Source organism: Aotus nancymaae, unplaced genomic scaffold, assembly GCF_030222135.1.
Source record: "Aotus nancymaae isolate 86718 unplaced genomic scaffold, 86718_ANA_hifiasm-v0.15.2.pri h1tg000011l, whole genome shotgun sequence".
Taxonomy (NCBI): Eukaryota; Metazoa; Chordata; class Mammalia; order Primates; family Aotidae; genus Aotus; species Aotus nancymaae.
The window spans coordinates 40770382-40794155 of record NW_026988422.1 but is presented as its reverse complement, the minus strand read 5'-3'; the positions used below and the strand labels follow the sequence as shown (position 1 = coordinate 40794155).

Here is a 23774-nt window from a genome sequence, read left to right as displayed (position 1 = left end):
ACATTTAAAGATATTTCTCTTGATCTCTCAGGCAACACATACAATTCACTATCAGATGCATTGTTGCAATGGCACTTGCAGATAGGAGAAGGGATGGTGAAAGGTGGAGGGTGAAGCGCTCATAGACTTAAAACTTCGTTTGCAAAGTGGCCTTAATGTGTGTGTTTGAGAGATAAGATTTAATCTTTTGCACACAATAAGTGTTTTATAAATGAGTATCGACTAAGTTATGTGAAATATTTAAATTAAAAGAAAGGAATGCCCTCGCTTTTAGGAACAGTTCTATATAGTGTGGTTTTGTGTCTGCTGTATCATGTTGTGTCCTAGATTCCTGTCAATATTATAGAGAAAGGCATGCAAAAGAGAATCAGAATTGCCAGTTTCATTAAGGATATAGCACAGATATAATTTCCTTTTCCTCAGGGTCGTGGAACTGCTGACGAGTTATTTTCTAGCTGACATGCTTGGAGTGGGAGCTCTGGCCTCTTTTCACTGATGTCCTGGGCAATCTGTCTCTGGGCAATGACTCTTTTGGTTTGCATTGCCTTTCAGCATAATGCATTTTTCCTGACTGAATTCTGCCTTTGATAAAGGTTTTACCAGAAAACAAAGAAACCACAACCAGAGCTAAAGGCAATATTTTAAATTGTGAAAGCTCATAGTCGCAATAGTCTATTTTGTGAGAAAGTACTTGGTCAGGCAAATCTATTCCTTAGAGACAGGATCTTGCCATGCTGCCCAGACATGATTCAAACTTGAATTCTCTGGCCTCAGCCTGTGGAGTAGCTGAGATTACAGGCCAGTGCCACTATGCCTGGCTTATTTCTCTTTTGAGGGTGATGTTCCTGGTACTTTACATAAGACCTGTGTGGGGTGGTGGATCAAAGGGATCTGGAATAAGCTAGCTCTGAGTTTAAGTCCTGGTTCTGCCACTTGCTAGCGTTTTGTCCTTGAGCCAGTGGAGTCCAAGATTCTGCCTTTCATTATTTTAAAAATAACTTTTTACTAACTATAAAATAGTAGAGAATTTAGAGAACATAGAAAGTTACAAAGAAGAAAAGAATATTCACATAACAATAAGAGAAAATGCTCGTGAATTAACATTCTTTGAAAGTACCATTTCATACATTTATATAAGATTCAATTAGGTAACCATTTAACCATTCTTATATTTTTTGACATTGAAGATGTTTCTTGGTTGGAACATTATAAACAGTGTTGTCATGAAGGCCAGTTGGGTTAGTTCACACCTTTAATCCCAGCACAGGCTGAGGTGGTATGATGGTTTGAGGCTAGGAATTTGAGACCAGTCTAAGCAGCTTAGTGAGACCCTGTCTCTACAAAAGATGAAAACATTAGCTGGGCGTGGTGGCATTATGTATGTCTGTAGTCCTAGCTACTCAGGAGGCTGAGGTGGGAGGATTGCTTGAGCCCAGAGGTTCGAGGCTGCAGTGAGCTATGATTATGCCACTGTACTCCAGCCGGACAAACAGAGTGGGATCTTGTCTCTAAAAAAAATATATATATATATATATATATCTAAAAATAGTGTTGTGATGAACATAAAAGTTGATACTGTGTTAAAACCTTGAATCTCTTTTAATTAAAAAAATTAGGTATCTTTTTCAATGGGTAGTTTTCTGGGAAGAGAGTTTTGCTTGAATATTTTAAATATTTGTTACTGAAGTTTGTAATATCAGAAAGTTTCTCAGAAAGACTTTGATAGTTTATAGTTTTACCAATAATTGTGGAAGAGTAAAGGGTAAATCATTTAACTGAGTTTCAGTTTCCTATCTATTTGCATCAAAACATTAGGAGGATATGGCCTAACATAAAGCACCTAGCTCAGTGACTGGCAAATATTATTAATATTTTTAGTGTCTGCTTTAATATATTAAGTGTCCATACCACATCATTAAATGCTCTACCACCTTATCATCCATTAAAAAAAGGAAAATCAATTTTTACAGAGTTGTATTTGTTGTGATATAGAATTCTGTGTGAGTATCTACCATAATGTTCTTTTTGTGAAAGCTGCCTTTTGAAGTAAATATGTTTATTAAGGTAAAAAGTGGAGGGGAAAGACAATATAGCATTTATCAAAAATGTTTCTTTTGAATTAATTTAAAAAAACTGGAAATTATTATTGCAGTTCATTGAAAGCTTGGCCCAACTGGCCATTGTATTTGTACTGGTTGTCATATAGTATCCACTCTTATGTTGCACAACTGCTTGAATTCAGTGTGTTTCAGTTGCATGTGTATTGGCTGATGGGAGAAGCAAGAGAGGCAGGGATCAATATTCTCGATATCCCAAATTGTCAGTGTTAATTAAAATGATGTGAGGGCTTTGAGCCACTTTAAAAGAAGGTATAAAATGGTAATTTTAATAACTAAATTGAGAAATAATAAAACTTCATATCTTATTTTTTTCATTTGTACCTATTCTACAGCATAGAACTTGGCTGCATTAGTTTCCTAAGACTCTTGTACCAAATTCCTACAAACCAAATGGCTTAAAACAACAGAAATGTATTTTCTCACAATTCAGGAGGCCAGAAGTCTGAAATCAAGCTGTAGGCAGGACTGGTTCCTTCTGAAGGCTCTGAGGGAGAGTGTTCATCCCTCGGTCCTAGCTTCTTGTGGCTGCATGCATCCTTGGCCTTCCTTGGCTTGTAGCATCATCTCTCCAATCCCTGCCTCTGTGGTCACATGGCCTTCTTCCACATGTCTCTTCCACTTCTGTGTGTTCTCTCTTCTTATAAGGAAGGTCCCACCCTAATGCAATGCAACTTTGTCTTGATTACATCTGCAAAGACTGTTTCTAAAAAAAGGTCGTATTCACATTTGGCCATGGGTGAGGGTGAGGTAAGGGAGGAGTTATTACATGAACATATCTTATTGTGGGGACACAGTTTAGCTCTTTACAGTGGCAAACACTAAGTTCAAATAGGAAGTCATAATTTCTCCTTCCTCCACATCCACTGTTATCTTCTCTAACTTCAGTTTATTGAGTCACATTACTTAATCACTGACTTCCCATGCCTACTGTATTTGGCTTAAGTTTTTCTGCTTGGCTCTACCCTACATAGACAAGATGATTTCTTATAGTAAGAAATTGCTCTCCTTAAGCTTGAATCTTACTTTTTTTTTCCTCTTTGTGTTGTCACCCCTGCAGGGAAGGCCTCCTTTCTTCATCTAAGTAAGTCTTATTTCGAAGGGTGGGGCACTTCATACTTTCTATTTCCTTATAGCACCGGGCACAGGGCTAGCACATATGCACTCAATAAATATTTTAATTGACTTTCAGATAAAGTAGAAGGATATAGATTATAGATTGGAAAGAAAAGTAAATAATGGTTTCATGTGCTTGAATCCCGAAATTCAAGTTGCTTGAGAACAAAATTCAAGTTGGCAGCCTCAATTATTCAAGTAGAGTTTTGCTTTCTCTTTGTTTTAAAATTTCTACCTGAAGCATTGGTATCATTTAAAAATGTTTATTTTTATTTTTTAGAGACAGAGTCTCTCTCTGTCATACAGGCTGGAGTGCAGTGGTGCAATCATAAGTCATTACAATCTCCAACTCTCGGGCTTAAGTGGTCTTCCAACCTCAGCCTCCCAAGTAGCTGGTAGTACAGGCACGTGCCACCACTCACTCTGTATTTTGGTCTCATTCTGGTGTTAGTCTGTTTTGGCTCTAAAATAGCATAAATATGCCAGGCATGGTGGCACATGCCTGTAATCTGAGTGCTTTGGGAGACTGAAGCAGAAGGATCACTTGAAGCCAGGAGGTTGAGACTCAGACTGGGAAACATGTGGTGAGACTAGGTTTCTGAAAAAAGCCGGGCATGGTGGCTTGTACCTGTAGTCCCAGCTACTTGGAAGGCTGAAATGATAGAATCGCTTGAGCCAGAATTGGAGGCTGCGGTGAGCTATGATTGCACCACTGCACTCCAGCCTGGGCAACAGAGCAAGAACTCATCTTTAACAAAAACAAAAACAAAAATAGCATGAGCAGATGTTCTTGTGAAACCAAACCCTCTACAAGAAGTTTTTGTTATTTATTGTCAATACTGTGTTGTGTCTGAAAGATAATTTCTTATTGGTGGTGTAAGATCTAAAAGCATGAATGAAACCAGCTGTAGTTTGTTTTATCTTTATTATCATCATTGTTACATAGCTAGAAAAGATTTAAGAGGTTTTACTCATCTAGTCTACCTCTTCAAAAAGGAGGCCCAAGGCAACACTGCTACATCCCCCTTGGTTTCTGTCTTATTCCATTAAACTCCACAATTATAAATTTGAAGGGATGTGTACTGGGGTGCCAAATTTAATATGTGGCCTTATGGAAGCCTACTCAAGCCCAACTCATCCATCGTCTAGTGGATCTCAGCTCCAGCTCAGGTTTCTTACTGTTAGCAGGCCCACAGCCATTAACTGGGCTCTGGTAGGGAGAAGATTTATTTTTCTGGTTTTTTTTTTTTTTTTTTTTTTTTTTTTACCATGGGCAAAGGGATAGGAATCAGTAGTAAGGGTTCCTTTTTCTGGATCATACTGAACACCTGTGTGTGTGTTTGGTGTTTGTAGCTAGAATGAATAAATATTTGCTAAGCAAGTAGACTAGAGCCTGGCACATAATAAATGCCATAAACCTGTTTAAAAATAAAATAAAAAGTATGCTTTACAGTCAAAATCAAACTATATGATTCCATACTACTCAATTCCCAAGGGCCACTCTCAGCATCTCCCCAGTCTCCCAGTGGTCTGGGCCTAAGGATTATCTCCTCAGCCTTCCATTCACCTCTGTTGTTAGATCTTTGTGCTTGGTCTGTTAAGTTTCATGAATGGTAACTTTGACAAAAGGAAAATGTCCTCATAGAGGCGTCCCTTCAGTTTTCACTTCCATCTCTTCTTTTTTTTTTTTTTTTTGTAGAGATGGGGTTTCACCATCTCTGATCCTGCCTTGGCCTCCCAACTGGGATTACAGGCGTGAGCCACCACGCCCGGCCTCACTTCCATCTCTTCTATAGTGACCTGTAAAAAACTAATTAGAATATTAATGTGAGTAGGTATTTTTACAAAATACGTTTACACTTACTGAGCTTAATTTTTTCCTGCCTTTATGTTCACAGAAAAGAGACATTGTAAGTCTTTAGGGCAATGCTGTGCTGGTAAATGTTTAACACCAGGCTCTCTTTAAGAAAATGCAGATTTGTAGTGGTTCGTGATTTTCATAGGTTCTAAAAAATGCCAGGTGTGGTGATATTTTCATGTCATCATATTGAACACGATGATTGAAATTTTCATCATTTTTAAATTGGCCATGATGATATTTTCATCATGGTCAATTTCAAACTCCCAGTGTGACCTCACTGAGGTGGAGTTGGGCAGAGATATGGATGTGGGCTGTAGAACACCTCTGCAAGAGGCCTTGGGTAGATGAAGGATTGAGGGGATGTGCCTTGGGCCTGGCCTTTAGAGAGGCTATGGAGATTCTGAGACTAGCTTTTCTCAGTGTTTTCATTTGTCCATGCATTCATTCTAGAAATATTTACTAAGTACCTGCTATATGCTAAGCATTGCTCTAGGTACTAGAGATGTAGTAGAGAACCAAAGTCCTTACCTCCAAGGAGCTTGTGTCCCAGTGAAGGTATTCACAAACTTCCAATTTCACCTCCTTGGGACCCTAGCAATCTCGTGTTTGTGACACTTAGAGTCAAGGTCCCGTAACACTTTAATTAATTAATTTTTGAGACAAAGTTTCACTATCGTTGCCCAGGCTGGAGTGCAATGGTGATCTCGGTTCACCACAACCTCTGCCTCCTTGGTTCAAGTGATTCTCCTGCCTCAGCCTCCTGAGTAGCTGGGACTACATGCCTGAGTCACTATGCCCGAGTCACTATGCCCGAGTCACTATGCCCAGCTTATTTTGTATTTTTAGTAGAGATGAGGTTTCTCCATGTTAGTCAGGCTGGTCTGAAACTCCTGACAGGTGATCTGCCCACCTCAGCCTCCCAAAGTGCTGGGATTACAGGTATGAGCCACCACACCTGGCCAACACTTTATTAAATGAAGAAAATAGCATGGGCCCATTTTAGTTTTCCTAGATGTAAAGCAGGGATTTTGGAGGAGAAGGTAGAATTGCTGTCTGAATTGTCTCCAACCTGGAGTCACAGAGGCCTAAACCTTGCAATGCCGGGAACATTGGCTTATCTTACATGGGAAACTCATGGTAGATAAAGCTTAGTTAGAAAGTTTGTTGTGTAGATTCCTCTGATGCCCTCTCCAGGCTGATAAGGTTCTAACATCATCTCTGGGGATCAGCCTTTGTCCTTCCTGAACTCCTTTGCAAATAATGATTGCCTCAAGGGGGAAAATTGGAGAGCAGAGATGATAAAAGTCTTGCTTGGAGTTCCAGTCCCCTAACCTAGAGGAGGTGACTGTTGCAAACCATTATCTGTCTCATTAAAAGCTGTGACAGCTAGAAGTTTATAGAGTGGACAAGCTTCTGGAAACTGAAATTATGTCTAGAATTGGGAAGGTCCACATCCTCAAGATGGGTAGGAAAGGGGCTGATGAGGGTACACTGATGGTAGAACTCTGGAAAGATGATTTACACATTGTAGGGGAAGACAAAAATGTTCTCTCTATCTTTCTGAATTCTCAGCTGGGACCCTTGTAACAAAAGATAGATTATGAAGAGAAAAACAAACTAGGCAAGATGCCTCAAACATGTAATCCCAGCACTTTGGGAGTCCAAGGCCGTAGGGTCAGTTGAGACCAGTTTGAGGTTTTGGTAAGTTACTGAGGGACTGTGTTAAGGAAAAAACCTGTCTTCCGGGGTCCACAAGGGTCCTCTAGCTACCTCCCCATCCGGGAACCTAGAGTTCTTTGTCTAACTTTCCCTTGGGCGGGGTTGGTAGAAATTCCAGGTGAGCTGCTTTTGTTCAGAAAGCCTGCCAAAAGCCCTGGGACGAGGGGGCTCTGTTGTGTGCCCAAGCAACCAATCCGGGATCAGAGTCGAAGATCAGTCACTCCAGAGGAAATTTGAAAGAACTTCTCTCATTGGACAGGAACATAAATAAAGAGGGAATAACTTCAGGGTTAAAACCCCACTGCCCCTTACCTGTGCGGATTTCCCTCTCTTGAATCCTATCCCACAACAATGTGGGAGCTGTCTTTCCCTCTCTACCTGTGCAGATAGCCCCTTCGGGTTCCCCTCCCTTGGCAACGTGTGAGTTCTCTCTTTCTGTCTCTCTCTCTCTTTCTCTCTCTGCCTAATAAATTGCTTTCTGCTAAACACTTTGGGTCCGATATTTACTTAAAAGGTAAGCTCACGGCGCCGCCAGAGCCCTTTCCCCCATTCTTGGAGCAAAGAGAGGCCAAGAACCTCAGGCACATCAAATCGGGGAGGAAGCTGAACCCCGTCCTGTCCCACGACAGGTTACATCATGATCACAGCATGGCACTACAGCCTAGGCAACAGAGCAAGACCCTTGGGACCCTTAGCCAAGTGTGGTGGCCTGTGCCTATAGTCCCAGCTACTTGGGAGGCTGAGGTGAGAGGACTGCTTGAGCCCAGGAGTTCAAGGATACAGAGAGCTATGATCACGTCACTCCACTCCAGCCTGGGCGACAGGGTGAGACCTTGTCTCCAAACAAACAAACAACAGATCCCCTTCACCCCCCAAAAAAAATCAACAAGAGAAAAACAATAAATTAATTAACATATGGGAGATACCAGAGAAGTGACTACATCTCAGAGGTGGCTTAGTACTCTGGGTTATATAGCATCTTCAACAAAGAACAATAAATATTTAGAGAAATGACTGCAGAAAGAGAAGGGGACTTTGAGTCTCTAGGGGTGGCAAACTGTAAGAAGACAAATACTTGGGAAACTCACAATGGATAAAGCTTAGTTAGAAACTTTGTTATGTAGATTCTTCTGGTGTCCTCTCCATGGTGATCCACTTTTGTCTTTCCTAGACTCCTTTGCAAATAGGGGGATGGCAGAGAGCTTCTTTCAGCATCTGCATCTTCCATCTTCAACTCTAACTAATCCTTATGCCAAAGTGGCATATTTTAGGGTGGCGTATTCTGCTACCCTTCAACATACTCCTCTGGAAGAGGATTTAGGATTCTCAGTGAAGAACCTTGAATCTTTCCATTGAAAATCATTGTGCCAGGTTTCTAATAGGCGGTAGGATTTGAGGGGGTAATGTTTTCTTCTAGGAAGATGGGTCCTCAGGAAATTCAGAAGCTTTAAGTAAAAGCAGAAGGGAGACAAGCTTTTTATTTTTTTCAATTTAAATTAACTGTTGGTTGCTGCATGAATCTTGGTCAGATTTACATGGCTCTGCAGAGCCTCTGCCCCTGCTACTATTTTTCACCTGTTGGATGAATGATTCATTTGTACACAGTATCTAATGATGCTGCTGTATTTTTTTTTTGAAAGAAAGGAAGAAAGAAAGAAAGAAAAAGAATAAAGAAGAGGAAGAAAAAGGAAGAGAAAGAGAGAGAGAGAATGGGAGTATTGCTTTCTTGCCCAGGCTAGAATGCAGTTTAGTAATGGGTATTGAAAACCTCTTTTATACCAATAATTATACTTGATGTAAACAGGAAGGAATAAGGGAAGAAAATAACAAACAAGCAGCCAACCAATATTTCATTTCAACCTATGAAATGCTATGAGATTACTGAGGAGTGATTTACTTCCAATTATGTAGTCACTTATGGAATAGGTGTGAGGTGGTAATGTATGTTTTATGTATTTGAAGTGGAGAGTTCTATAAATGTTTATTAAGTTTACTTGTTCCGGGTCTGAGTTCAAGTCCTGGATGTCCTTGTTAATTTTCTGTCTCGTTGATCTATAAAATCGTTAGCTCTTCTTGTTACATTGATCCTTTTGCCATTATATAATGTCCTTCTTTGCCTCTTTTGATCTTTGTTGCTTTAAAGTCTACTTTATCAGATGCGAGAATTGCATCTCCTGCTTTTTATTTATTTGTTTATTTTTACTCTCCGATTGGTTGATAAATCTTCCTCCTTCTCTTTGTTTTGAGTCTTTGTGTATCATTGCATGTGAGATGGGTCTGGATGCAGCATACCAATGGGTTTTGGCTTTTTATCCGATTAGAATATATATAACTTTAATACTGGCATTTGATGCTAGCTGGCTGTTTTGCCCATTAGTTAGTGTAAATTTTTCGTTGTGTTAATGTTCTTTTCTTTTTGATATATTTTTGGAAAGGCTGATATTTGTTGTTCCTTTATATGTATAGTGCTTCTTTCAGAAGCTCTTGTAAAGCAGGCCTGGTGGTGGTGAACTCTCTAAGTACTTGTTTGTTCGCAAAAGGTTTAATTTTTCCTTCGATTATAAAGCTTAGTTTGGCTGGATAAGAAATTCTGGGTTGAAAGTTCTTTTCTTTAAGGATGTTAAATATTGGTCCCCACTCTTTTCTGGCTTGTAGGGTTTCTGCTGAGAGATCTGCTGTAAGTCTGATAGGTTTCTCTTTATAGGTAACCTGACCTTTCTCTCTGGCTGCCCTTAGTATTTTCTCCTTCATTTCCACCCTAATAAATCTGGCGATTATGTGTCTTGGGGTTGGTCTTCTTGAAGAGTATCTTTGTGGTGTTCTCTGTATTACCTGGAGTTGAATATTACCCTGCCTTGCCAGGTTGGGAAAGTTTTCCTGAATGATATCCTGAAGAGTATTTTCCAACTTGGATTCATTCTCTTCATCACATTCAGGTACACCTATCAAACGTAAATTAGGTCTTTTCACATAGTCCCATACTTCCTGGAGACTTTGCTCATTCCTTTTTATCCTTTTTTCTCCAATCTTGTCTTCTCGTTTCATTTCACTGAGCTGGTCCTCGACATCTGATATCCTTTCTTCTACTTGATCAATTCGACTGTTTAAACTCGTGCATGCTTCGTGAAGTTCTCGTGTTGTGTTTTTCAGCTCCATCAATTCACTTATATTCCTCTCTAAATTGTCCATTCTTGTTAACATTTCGTCAAACCTTTTTTTAAGGTTCTTAGTTTCTTTGCATTGGGTTAGAACAAGTTCTTTTAATTCACAGAAGTTTCTTATCACCCACGTTTTGAAACCTGCTTCTGTAATTGGAACACACTCGTTCTCCATTAAGCCTTGTTCTGTTACTGATGAGGAATTGCGATCCCCAGTAGAGGGAGAGGCATTCTGATTTTGAGTATTCTCTGCCTTTTTACGCTGATTTCTTCCCTTCATTATATATTTATCCGTCTGTTGTCTTTGTAATTACCGACTTTCTAACTAGGTCTCTGAGCAGACGTCCAACTTGTTGATTCCCAGCGCAGAAATCTGAGCAATCCACTGCACTGGCCAAAATAGCGGTGTTAAGATTGATGGTGCTTTTCTGCCCGGGAGTCTCCGGACTCTGCACCAAAAACTGGCGCGCTAAGGCACCAGCAAAACCGCCGCACCGGCCACAAGAGTCGCCCTGGCGACACGTGGGGCTACTCTGCTGGGAATCTCCTGGTCCGTGAGCAACAAATATTCGTCTGAAAGTGTGGCATCCTCTTGTTCTCTGCGCTTTCACTGGGAACTACAAGCCCGAGCTGCTAGTGATCAGCCATCTTGGCTGCTGTTTTATACAGAGTCATTTCAGCAAATGTGGGTGGTGGACTATTCACCTCTTTGTGTTTATCTGGAAATATGCATTGTTCCATTTATGCCCAAGGCACTTAGTCTTCCTCATTAGCAAGGACTTACACATGCACTATGCTGGCTTGGAATTTAATTCTTGACTGTGCTGTTTTTAACCAAATGTAGAAAATCCTGGCCCTTTTCTGCTACTAGGACCCAGCTGCTTTGGAGTTGCCAGTTTGTTTCCAAGTATGGGTTTTGGATTACCTGCATCAGAACCATCTTCCTGTGCTTGTTAAAAATACCCATTCCTGGGATGCACTCCCAACCTACTGAACCACAGCTTCTAGAGTGAGGCTTAGTAATTTGCATTTTTAATAAGTTTCTCAGGTAATTCATAGGTACATTAAAGTTTGAGAATCAAACACAGGTTCCAACCTGTGTCCCATTGGAACAAATGCAGACTGCTTGATGCTGTTATTAAGCCTGGGAAAGGTTGGTGGCATAATTTTTCCATTTAAATTAGAAATTAGGATACCCACACAATCTGGTAGGCTAGTAAGGAGAAAGCCCTATTCCTAAGGATCACCATTATGTGACACCTTGCTATTAGCAGGCCCAGGCCTATTGGTCATTACAGTTGAAGGTGAACATAATTAATTGCAGACATTTCATTTTCAACTGTTAAAGTTTAATTCTCCTAATGTTACGGAACCTGAGTATTTGCATAATAATTGACAAAGAAGATCAGTATAAGTAAGCACTGTTTGTGCCTTTGACTCATGGTTTGTCACTCTAATTAGTATTTGTGTGCCAAGTATGGAATCTCTTAACTCATTAAAATGTTTGAAATCATTCAGCCTCCATACTTAGATGTTTCAGACCATTTGGCCCACTGTTAAGGGAAAAACACAGATATCTTAACTTGGTCCAATGCTGTAATTTTATAGATGTGAAAATCAAGATGGGGCTGGGGGATGAAGTGACTCGTGCAGGCATGTCAGGGCTGGAACAAGTCCCCAGGTCTTGTTGCTTCTAGGTGAGTGTTCTTTCCTTCTTAGGGTTGCCACTCAACAGGAGGGAAGTATACCTGTAAAATTCTCTGCTGAGTCTCACAGTTCTTGGCAAAGTCTAATATTCCCATTTCTTTTTTTTTTTTGAGACAGAGTTTTTCTCTTGTTGCCCAGGCTGGAGTGCAGTGGTGCAATACCGGCTCATTGCAACCTCTGCCTCTTGGGTGCAAGTGATTCTCCTGCCTCAGCCTGCCGAGTAGCTGGGACTACAGGCATGCACCACCATGCCTGGCTAGTTTTGTATTTTTAGTAGAAACAGGGTTTCTCCATGTTGGTCAGGCTGGTCTCGAACTCCCAACTTCAGGTGATCTGCCTGCCTTGGCTTCCCAAAGTGCCAGGATTACATGCATAAGCCACTGTGCCCAGCCTAATACTCCCATTTCTAAAGACACATTGTTTAGTGTTCCCTTGTGAAAGCAGGAAAATTGCACTGAATTGTGTATTCAGTTTGAGACTTGGAGAAACTGTGTCTTTCTCTCATGTCTTCTTCTACATCAGTGTCTTGTTCTACATCACTTTTGAGAGAAATACAGTGCATGGCTGAAACAATCTAGGCCAGGGGACTGCCCTCAGTGCCTGTGAGAGCAGGTATGTTGTAATTATCAAGTCCTGTGATAATTGTGCTACAGTTAATTAATTGGAAGACTTGTCTCTAATTTACTTTGGAGACCTCCAGGTGATTCAGTTAACGGGGTAGAGCAAGGAGGTGGGGGATGGATTTATTTTTATTTTGCATTTCCATTTTTTCTTCTTACTCCCTCTTTACCTGATTTGCTTTGGAGGCCATCCTGTGTTTTAAAAAGGGCATAGAAGGCCGGGTGCACAGGCTCACGCCTGTAATCCCAGCAATTTGGGAGGCCGAGGTGGGTAGATCATGAGGTCAGGAGTTCAAGACCATCCTGGCCAAGCTAGTGAAACCCTGTCTCTCAAAAAAAAAAAAAAAAAAAAAAGGCACAGATATATTTCTTTCTGTGGAATTAGCAGGAAAAACATTCTGTTGAACAGAGCAATGCTGGAAGGTTAGCTTGATTCCCTCAGAGGTTGCTGAGGAGCTGGTGAATCTTTATGTCTTCTTTTCAAATGCTCTCTGAGACTGTTGCTAAAGTAGTCTTCTATAATAGAGTGTGTGGTTAGTCCTTTTGGGGAAACATGGGTAACGTAAGTCAATTGTGAAGAGTAAGTTTGATGTCACACATTGGGGAACTTAGAACTATTGCTTGAAGGGAAAAAAGCTGAAGTTAGTAGACAGTTTGAGGCTTAGTTAAGTCAATGGTTTTTGACTTGTGGAATATGAGCAAAAACTTAAAATGCCCTTGATTGTGTGGTAGCCTCTGCTCCTTGCCTACTCAGTATCTCTGCTTTTATTATTCCTTATTTAAAGGACCCTGGTTTTGTTTAGGACAACAGTGTGCCCACATAAAATGCCTTACAGACTCTTGTGCTGGTGGGGGTGACTGTGTCACCAGGTCTGACCAGTGGAAGTTTACTGGGTGGAGCTCTGAAATGCTATTCTTCCTGGTAAAAATGAAAAGCTGGGGCATGGCTTTTGCCCTTGCCCTTGACCCTTTCCCCCTTCAGCCTGGTACACAACACCTAAGGATACATTCTGCCTGGATACAACACCTAGGGATAGAATAACCATCTTGCAACTATGAGGACATAAACCATGTGGGAAAAATGACAGGGAGGAAGCTGGAAGTCTAGGTCCTTGCCATAATGACTTAATGACTTCTTGAGCAGCTGACCCAGTCCTTTTCTGGAATGTGGGCTACATGAGTAAAACAACCTTTATTAGTTAAGCCTTTGTAGTTGGATTTTTGATACATAAAGTCAAATAACAAAGTTGGAAAACTGCTAGTTAGGTGGTCCTTATACAAGGTGTGTTTAATCATAGTATATTCCAATGGACTGTTTAACTTATTATGTAGAGTTTGACATTTTAGATATAGAGAGATTCCCATGTCTCCTAGGCTTATTGTTGGAAATTACAAGACCCCAATATGCAAAAACTTGCCAAATATTGGTCTACATAAGGCAGTGCCTAACAGCAATTGGGTATTACCTGCACTGTTTGCAGCCCTTTGCTGAAGGAGGATTATGTCGAAAGTCAGAGTGGTTAGGAGCCAACAAGTTAGTGTGACCCCTTGTTTGAAGGGAGTGGCCCCAGAGGGGTTTGCCTACAACCAGCAAGTAAGCCCTGTGGGCACGACTTGGTAACTGCTTCTGAGAGATATTTGGAGCTCTTTTATTTTTCCTCTTCTGGGGCAGAGCTGTTGGTCCAGGATCTCATCCATCCATAAATCTGTTACCTTACTTGAGGCAGTTCCATTGAGCAGGCTTTCTTGAATATATTCAGTAATCAGCACATAGCTGTATTTCTGAATAAATATTTATCATAGGAATTTTGTAATAACACAATGTTCTTTTTTTCTTGCTCTGCATGTATCTTCTGGATCTTATTGTTAATTATATAAGAAAAATAGAAAATAATAGATTGCTAATTCCATTTGCTTATGGCAAGAAAGGAAAGTAATTATACGGTGAAAGTTCCAGGACCTTTAGACCTATGAAGAAGAAATTGTCCAAGGACTGCTCAGAATATAGTAGAGAGTGTTTATTTATGTGCCATCATGATATTTCTTAGACTTTTAGCAACTGCAGACCAGTTACACAGTGCTTTATGTATGAGTAGACCATAATTTGAGGTAAATTTTTAAAAAGTAAAAAAATTTAATAATGAAAAGCTTGTTTGATCAATGAGATAGGAGGAAACGTTGGGAGATGATGGATATATTTATGTCTTCCCTTCATGGTGGTAATGGTTTCACAAGTGCATACCCCTAACTGTTTGAATTGTATACATTAAATACATATATCTTTTTTCATCTCACTCATACCTCACTAAAGTGTTTTTTTTAAGCGTGCTTGAAAATTAAATAGTAAATGTTTCTTCTATCAGTGAAAGATATTAATTATAATTTTGAAGTAAAATATCTAATATTAAGCTACATGATAGGTTCCTTATCTAGTGTTTTTTCCTTCTTCATTATTTCACCAAAATAGAAAATGCTTTATTTATTTATTTATTTATTTATTTATTTATTTATTTATTTGAGACGGAGTCTTGCTCTGTCACCAGGCTGGAGTGCAGTGGCACGATCTTAGCTCACTGCAACCTCTGTCTCCCAGGTTCAAGCGATTCCCCTGCCTCAGCCTCCTGAGTAGGTGTAACTACAGGCACACACCACCATGTCTAGCTAAAATTTTATATTTTAGTAGAGACATGGTTTCACCATAGTCAGGATGGTCTCCATCTCCTGACCTCATGATCCGCCTGCCTCTGCCTCCCAAAGTGCTGGAATTACAGGCATGAGCCACCGTGCCTCGCCGAAAATACTTCTTTATAATTAGAGTCTGTCAGGAATGGCAGTAAATGTGTGATGGCTCCATCAGTTTGGGAAGTTTGTATAATTGGGATTGAAACTGCCTAGAAATGATGGCAAGATTTCCACCTGAAAATCAGAGTCAGAGCTTCATCAGATGTGAAGTCTACAAGTTTGTAAGCACATCTTCAAACTCCCTGTTCAGTCTTCTCGAAGAAGCTCTATACTTACTCCCAGCGTTCAACATAAACATGTTTGGGTCTGGATGAGAGGATCAGGAATATCCAGATACTAACTACATTGCCGACATTTGTCACTTGAAGCTATGGAACTGCTCCTTCCTGACATTATCTGTGTGGAATAGGAATGTTCCAGTTTCATTTGTCATTTCAAAAGTCTGCATGAGCACCCTTGATGACAACCACAGTGCTTCTAGGGGAAACAATCAGTCTAATGCCCTCTGCCCCTTCTTTGCAGAACATGCTGAGAAAACATATACTCAGATCTGATTGTATTCACACTTGCAACTATTTTCTACAATACTACATTAAGATTAGGAACTATATTGTTGCATGTCATCTGTTTTGGTGAATAAAGAAGTGGGTGTTTTGGCATAAAGGTAACACTTTATTTGTGTCACACCTTCTTCCTTGCTGCAAATGTAGCTAGTTATTCCATTAGCACTGATCCTAATGTACCTTTTCCCATTTATATTATTGTTTACAAAAGAAGTGTTAACTAATGAAAAGTCTCTTCTGTCGATTGGGTTCTTGGTAACACGTAGAGCCAAGAGTTTTTAAGCACTTCTCCCTCAAATATGTTCTACTGATATGCTAGTTGATGTGCTACTCTGCATATCATTGATTTCACTTAACTATAAGGCAGAATACATGCTAGTGTACATATGTGATTGTAATTCTTCCATATTGCATACCATTGATATGTGATGTTTGATAGAACCCTTAGTAATTTTGCTTGCATAGTCCAATTTTCCTCTGAGCATGTGATTTGTCATTAATCTTGTGGCTGACTTTATTAGTTACTTATAAATAGAATAATCTTTATTTTGTCTCAGAGATGTAACTTTGAATAATGCTTCTGTAGTTTTGGTCTCTTTCTGTCCTTAATGACAAAATCAGTCAATTTCATACCAGAAAGGATTATTTCATACTTGTTTTGTAACAATTCAGGAAGTTTAATAGGGAGGGTACTGTGCAAATTTCGAAATGTAATTTGAAAATGTTATGAAATCTTTGACTGCTTCAAGCTGCTCTTTGATAAGGGTTTGTGACAGGAACACACTGGCAAATGAAATAATTGTCCAATATATTCCTTGGCAGTTGCTGAGACTTACCTTCACTTGTGAGAAATCAGCACAGTTGCATGTTCACATTCTCTACTTGTACTGGAGTGAGATTCACTGTTTGCATTTAACACATTATTGTGAGGTCTAGGATTTTTGTTGCTGTATTCATTACTATGTTTATACTCTAATGAGCACTTTTGAACAATGCATTCATTTGTGTGAGCTGGGGATAAAACACAACACATTAGTAATAGTGAGAAATGTAAATTTTATTAACAGACGGTAGCACACAAAGATGTTAAACTATGTTAAAAGGGGCCAGCTACACCCAGTACTGCCTCTAAGACTGTGGGTAGTGTGGTGATTATTAAGAGGATAACTGGATTGTGAAAAATCCTAATCAGTTTTGCATTTAAGTGTAAGGTATATGGGAATAAAACAATTTCTCCCTAACAGCCAAATCCCCACTGGACACTTGACCGATTGATTGTCTGAGAACTCTATACTGTTAGGTCCTTTAATGACATAGTAGGTAGAAAATCATTCCTTTTAATAGGAAGTTTCTAATTGTATCCATTCATTCATCAGCATTAATTGAATGCTAAATGTATGCCAACCACTTTATTAAATGCTGGCGATATAAAGATGAATAAGATTCAGTTGTTCCCCCAGGGAGCCAGCTTATGGTCTACTGGGGAAGACCGAAATATAAACTAAGTTATAATTCATTATGCTAAGTGCAGTGCTGGAGACAGGCCAGCGAGAGTACGCAGCATGGTACTTGGAGATCATAGACAGAGTGGTGGGAGCATAAATTATAAGGTGAAAGGTGAGGCTAGAGGGGTGGGCAGAAACTAGATCCACAAGGCTGAACTGGCTTGTTAGGAAGCTTGTGGAGTTTCTCTTCTAAGCCTCAAGGAGCCATGGAGTGGTTTTTAACAGGGCAGTGATAAGGACAAGTTTATGTTTTAGCAAGATAATTCCGTGTGCTGTGTGAAGGCTGGAGGTGATGGAGGTAAACCTAGAAGTAGGGAGACTAATTAGGAGGCTGTTGTGATTTCCAGCTTAGGTATAATGAGGGCTTAGGCAAGGGAATGGCAACAAGGTTAAAGAGTTTGTGACACATTCAAGAAGTAAAGGAGATAAAATTTTCAGGCCTTGGTGATTAACCGGGGGTTGGGTTGGGTTAAGACGGAGCCAAGGATAATTCTTAGTTCCCTATGTTGGGCTTCTGAGGGTGTGGAGGGAAAAGCGGGGGTGGGGGTGCAGAAGGCGGGGAGAGAGAGAGAGGAGAGAGACTGAGTTTAGGAGAGGATAAAATAGGGCATGTAGCAGATAAAGCATTAAGTTTGGTACAAATTGAATTTGAGGTACCTGTGAAATACCCAATTAGATCTAAGAATCTAAGAGCTTGAGGGTGTAAGTATGGAAGTCATCAAAATGGGTGGTAGCTCAAACCATGAGAGTGGATGAGTTCACCTAATGTTGAGTGGACATTTTGACAAGCAGGTTGAAGAAAAGGAGTGCTATACAGGAGACAGCAATCAAGAAATGGTCAAAGAGGTGGCAGGAGAGCTGTGGTAGTGAAGTGCTTTGGAAGCAAAGGGAGCAGAAGATATCCAGGAGGTGTGATCAGTGGCATCAGACCCAGCAGGGAGAGACCAGACTGTGTCCACTGGATGCAGAGGAATGCATGATGACTTTGGGAGAAAACTGTTTCAAAAAAGTGGTGGGGGTCCATTGCAGTGGTTTTGGGAGTGAGTGGAGGATGAGAAAGTAGAGAGAGAGTGAATTTCTTTGTTTGAAGCCATTGTGCCAAGAGTTTAAGATTTCCTAGCTAGAGAAGTTCTGAGTCCTGAGAAGGTTGAAGGTGTTTACTGTGTGCGTGAGTAATGAGAAGGTGAAGTTCATTGGAGTTGATAAGTATAGGCCTTGTGGGTTTTGTCACCCACATAGGACTTTGAAATTATCCTAAATAATGGCAAGGCCTGGGTGGGACAGAGGCTATAAGTCAGGTACTAAAATCTTCAGCAAATGAGAAGGAGTTACCTGGAGGCTGATAGGTTACAGAAACAAAGAAGGAATTGAAAGGGATGTAACCAGATGACAGGAGTTGAAGGAGCCAGGATTTTATATAAATACAGACGGGCAGTGTGTTAGATGTACAAATGGGGAGTGAGGAATAGGATGACCTCATTCCCAATCCCAAGGTGGGGTGTCCGGGAGACTGCATGTCATCCAGTGAGGAAGTGGGCCCTTGGGATTTGATTAAGGCCAAGGTCTGTGAAGTAGGCAGGATGTTGTTAGTCCTGTCGTGCAACAAGTTCTCGAGGGTCCAGTGAAAGGTTAGAGAGGAAAGAGGAGTAAGGTCAAGGAGGGGACGGTCTGAGCAGCATGAACATGAGGGTGTGAGAGTACAGTTTTGGACATATGACAGGGATGTGAAGTGTGGTGGGATTAACTGGCCTAAACCCTTCAATAGACCTTTGGGATTAAGTTGCTTTAGGTTTCCCATAGGCATCTAAATATCAGCTGATGACCACTGACCTGTTCCAGGCTATGTGGCTCCTGGGACCATATTCTTCCAACATTACAGACAGAGGTTAAGTGGGTTCCCAAGCAGCAACACCCTCAATGGTCAAGGTTTTAGTACTGGACAGGGAGTTAAGAAACAGGGTTTTAGTCCTAGCTTTGCCTCTACCCTACTTTATGGACTTGGGCAAATCACTTAACCTTTTAAGGCCTCACTTTCCTCATTTTTAAGTGAAGGGAAGGCCTAATAGTCTCTAAAATGGTAATCCCATTTGTTCTCTAGTTTTCTTCCATCAAATGTGGTGCTTGTGGTACCATTGTGGTATCATTGCAGCACTCAGTAACTCCTTGGTAATCTTTACCGAGGTGTACCATCCTTCAGGCCCAGTCACATACACATACATTCAGCAATGCCTGCTCTCAACTTACCCCATCTAGGACATTCAAGAAGGACCATGTCCTCACTGCCTAAATATGTAGGGGTTTCTTCAGCATTGGCCTTTCGGCCAGCCAACCATCCCTGTCACTCTGGTCATTTATTTTTTGTTTTATTCTCTTCTTTAGAATAATAATGAGCTTTATTATCCGAAGAGCTTTAAAGTGGTTTTATAACTAAAGGCAGGAACTCTTGTACACTGGTGTGAATGTAAATTAATTGGCACAACCATGTGGAAAAGGGTATATAGAGATTCTTAAAAAAATTAAAAACATAACTGCCATATGATCCAGCAGTCCCACTTCTGGGCACATATCCAGAGGAAATGAAATCAGTATTTTAAAGCAATAACTGCATTCCTATGTTCATTGCAGCATTATTCACAATAGTCAAGGTAGGGAGTCAGCCTGTGTCTGTCAACAGATGAATGGATAAAGAAAATGTGATACACACACACACACACACACACGAATATTATTTGGCCACAAGAAAGAAATCTTGTCATTTGCAATAGCATGGGTGATCCTGGAGGACATTATGCTAAGTGTAATAAGCCAGCCAAAAAAAGACATATGCTATATGATCTCACTTATATGTGAATCTAACAACATTGAACTCATGGAAGCAGAGGGTAGAATGATGGCTGCCAGCAGGTGGGACAAATGGGGAGATACTAGTCAAAAGGTAAAAAGGTTCAGTTGTACAGGATTAATAAGTTCTGGAGATCTGATGTATAGTGTGGTGACTATAGTTAATAATACTGTATTGTAAACTTGAAGTTTGCTAAGAGATCTTAAATGTTCTCAACACACACACACACACACACACAGACACAGACACAGACACAAAGGTAACTATGGGAGGTGATGAATATGTTAATTAGCTTGATTGTGGTAATCATAATGTACATGTGTATCAAAACATCATGTTGTATACCTTGAATAGATACAGTTTTTATTTTCAGTTACACCTCAGCAAAGCTGGGAAGAAAGAAGTGCTCGTAGTAAAGGAAAATGTGTCTGTGCCATTCTTTTGAACATCTCTTTCAGGAAATACTGCATGTGCAATGGAAAGAGCATAGAGTTGGGGCTGGATGTAGTGGCTCACACCTGTAATCCCAGCACTGTGGGAGGCCGAGGTGGGCAGATTACTTGAGGTCAGGAGTTTGAGACCAGCCTGGCGAACGTGGTGAAACCCCATCTGTGCCAAAAAATACAAAAATTATCTAGGTGTGATGGCTCATGCCTGTAGTCCCAGCTATATGGGAGGCTGAGAGAGGAGAATCACTTGAACCCAGGAGGCGAGGATTACAGTGAACCGAGATCCGCCATTGCACTCCAGCTTAGGTGACAGAGCAAGACTCTGTCTCAAAAAAAAAATTAATAAATAAATAATAAAAAAATAAATAAACAAATAAAAGGGAAGCATGGAGGAGGCCTGGGCTTAATGCATCTGTGACCTAGTTCAAAGGTGGATGCTAATTTAATACAAGGCAATAAAATATTTAGAAGAGTTTTTGCTTACATTTGATGGACCCATCTTTTGTGTTTGCCTACATTTGGATAGGGTTGGGGGAGAGGAGAAACTTACTCTCCTCTTAGCTTTGTCCTCCATCTTGTTTTTATGTTTTCTGGCAACAGTAACTTTGATAAAAGAGACCTTCCCAAGCCTAATGAGACAGCAAACTAAAGAATGAAAAAGGGAGGATATAAATAGCACTAAGGACCAACATGGATTTTTTAGGTGTTTTCAGAGCTGCTAGACTCAGTAATTGGGTTTTCTTATGAGACTTTTAGTTGCTTTATAAAGAAAAATAGGATAAAATAATATTAAACAAATAAGGCAGCCAAGCTCTGGAACTAGTAAAGAAGTCTCTATTTGTGATTTGAAGAAGTAACCTTATTTTTTCCCCCTGATTGTAAGACCACTTTGAAGGAACAGAAGATACTGTAGATCAGCTATTCTCCCTCTTTCTTTCTCCCTCTCTCTCTCTTTATTTGTAACACGGTCTGGCTCTGGAGTGCAGTAGTACAATCTCAGCTCACTGCATCTCAACCTCCTGGGCTCAAGCCATCCTCCCACCTCGGAAGTAGCTGGGACTACAGGCGTGTGCTGCCACACCCAGCTAATTTTTGTATTTTTTTTGATAGGGGTTTCACCATGTTGCCCACTACAAAAATTTCCTACCAGAAAATAAGCTAAGAAAAATGACAGCTTTCATAAGATACTGGATAGGCCATTCCATAATAATAGCAATAGAAATTAAAGTATAACCATTAACATAAGCATCAACATCATTAACATTATACTCCTCACACTGGAACAACTGGTAGAACACTAGTTTGAGAATTGCAGCTCATACTGATCTTATATGCAAGAAAATGAGAGAGATGTGTTTAAATATAATTTTATTAGGCCTGAATTTGCTGTGCACAAGAGGGTAGTAGCAATGGATTTAAGTTAAAAGGAAAATGAGGTTCCTGAAATTCCCCCTTAAGTGTAGCATCTGTTATTTATTTCACATATTTAGTATCAATTTTAAATATACATTAGTAGGACCATGAAAGAAGTTATATGTCTATGAAGCTGAAACACTTTTTATTCTTCTGCTAAATTCGATTCTTCTTCTTCTTCTTTTTTTTTTTTAAATGTGTATTTCTTGAGTCAGGGTCTCACTCTGTCGCCCAGGCTGGAGTGCAGTGGCACGACCATGGCTCACTGCAGTCTCGAACTCCTGGACTCTAGTGATCCTACCACCTCAGCCTGCTGAATAGCTGGGACTACAGGTGTGTGCCACCACACTCAGGTTAAATATATATATATATATATATATATATATATATGTATAAAAATTGGGAGGAATATAGAATAGATTCCCAAATATCTGCACAAAATACACACCAAATAAGTCAGATGATGACAGGTGGTACTTTCTGTATGTGGAAGAAACTTCTTTGAGTTAAGCAAGATGATAAAGAGAGTATTTTAAATTTTTATCATACTTCATAGTTTTAAAACATTTTCACATTATCTTATTTGTACCCATTAGGTGAGGAGGATTGGCATTAAAATCCCATGTCTTACATGAAGAAATTACGAGTCAGCATTTGACCAAGCTCAAGGAACTGAGTGGCAAATTGGATAAGAATCTGTTTGCTGACTGTTGGTCCAATGGGCTTCCTAATACTGTCTATTGTCTAGAAATAGATAGCATTGAAAAGTTCAATATTTACAAATTAATCAACTTTGCTTATGTGTGAGAACATATGCAGTTCTTCAGGAATGCTTTAAAGTGTCAGCTCAAAGACTGATATGAAAATATTTGTCCATCTAGCATGGATTCTGCAAAGACAAATAATTCTTTGAAGACACCTTATCAAACAAATTATGACTACCTTTGTAGTCAAAGAAACAATAGAAATTCAAATTTGTGTTATCATGATAATCTAAAACATTTTCAGAAACGATTGTTTTTGCTTTTGTCAGGCTCAAAAAGTGAAAAGTCAGATAGTGGCTCCCATATATAGGAATTTTGAAACTATTAACTTTGACAGGTAGAAACAAAGAAAGCCATTATACCAAACAAAAGAGAGTCAACACTGCCTGGCACCAACAGATGGCGGTATTGGTTATGTACTGGGCTCCATTTTCTGTTAGTCTATGGTAGACTCATAATTTTTTTTTCTTTTTTTATATTAAAAAAATATGGAACGCTTCACGAATTTGCATGTTATCCTTGCGCAGGGGCCATGCTAATCTTCTCTGTATCGTTCCAATTTTGGTATATGTGCTGCCGAAGCGAGCGCCATAAATTTTTTTTTTTTTGAGATGAAGTTTCGCTCTTGTTGCCCAGGCTGGAGTGCAATGGCATGATCTCAGCTCACTGCAACTTCCGCCTCCCAGGTTCAAGTGATTCTCCTGTCTCAGCCTCCCAAGTAACTGGGATTATAGGCATGTGCCACCACACCTAGCTAATTTTGTATTTTTAGTAGAGGTGGGGTTTCTCCATGTTGGTCAGGCTGGTCTCAAACTCCTGACCTCAGGTGATCCGCCTGCCTCAGCCTCCCAAAGTGCTGGGATTACTGGCGTGAACCACTGCACCTGGCCTGAATTGTGGTTAATTTTTAAGGGGTTTTATGACATTGTTGGCCTCAGATAAGGTATATGGAAAGTGATGCTACTAAGAAACATTCTGTTTTTCCAAGTCTTACTGACTTTTAAGAAAGTAAAGATGATAAAAGGTGAAGCAACAATGATGACTTCCCTGAGTATACAAGAGAAGAATCACTTGACACCTGAATGCTTCTGAATGACAAATTGCAGACCATGTAACACATGTAAACTACTGTCCCAATGCAGCTAACAATACATAGCAAGATGAAAGAAATGTGATTGAGGAGATGGAAGAACTTTGG

The 23774-nt window shown here is 40.0% G+C and overlaps 1 protein-coding gene and 1 non-coding gene across 4 annotated transcripts in view; one reads left to right on the top strand and one right to left on the bottom strand.

Annotated features, from left to right (window-relative positions):
- The window catches only part of GPR176 (G protein-coupled receptor 176), a 127816-nt gene that overhangs the window by 28293 nt on the left and 75749 nt on the right, over positions 1-23774 (top strand). The window lies entirely within an intron of this gene.
- Positions 23059-23165, bottom strand: LOC135274342 (U6 spliceosomal RNA). The gene has a single exon (XR_010342187.1). It is a non-coding gene; the product is annotated as a U6 spliceosomal RNA (small nuclear RNA).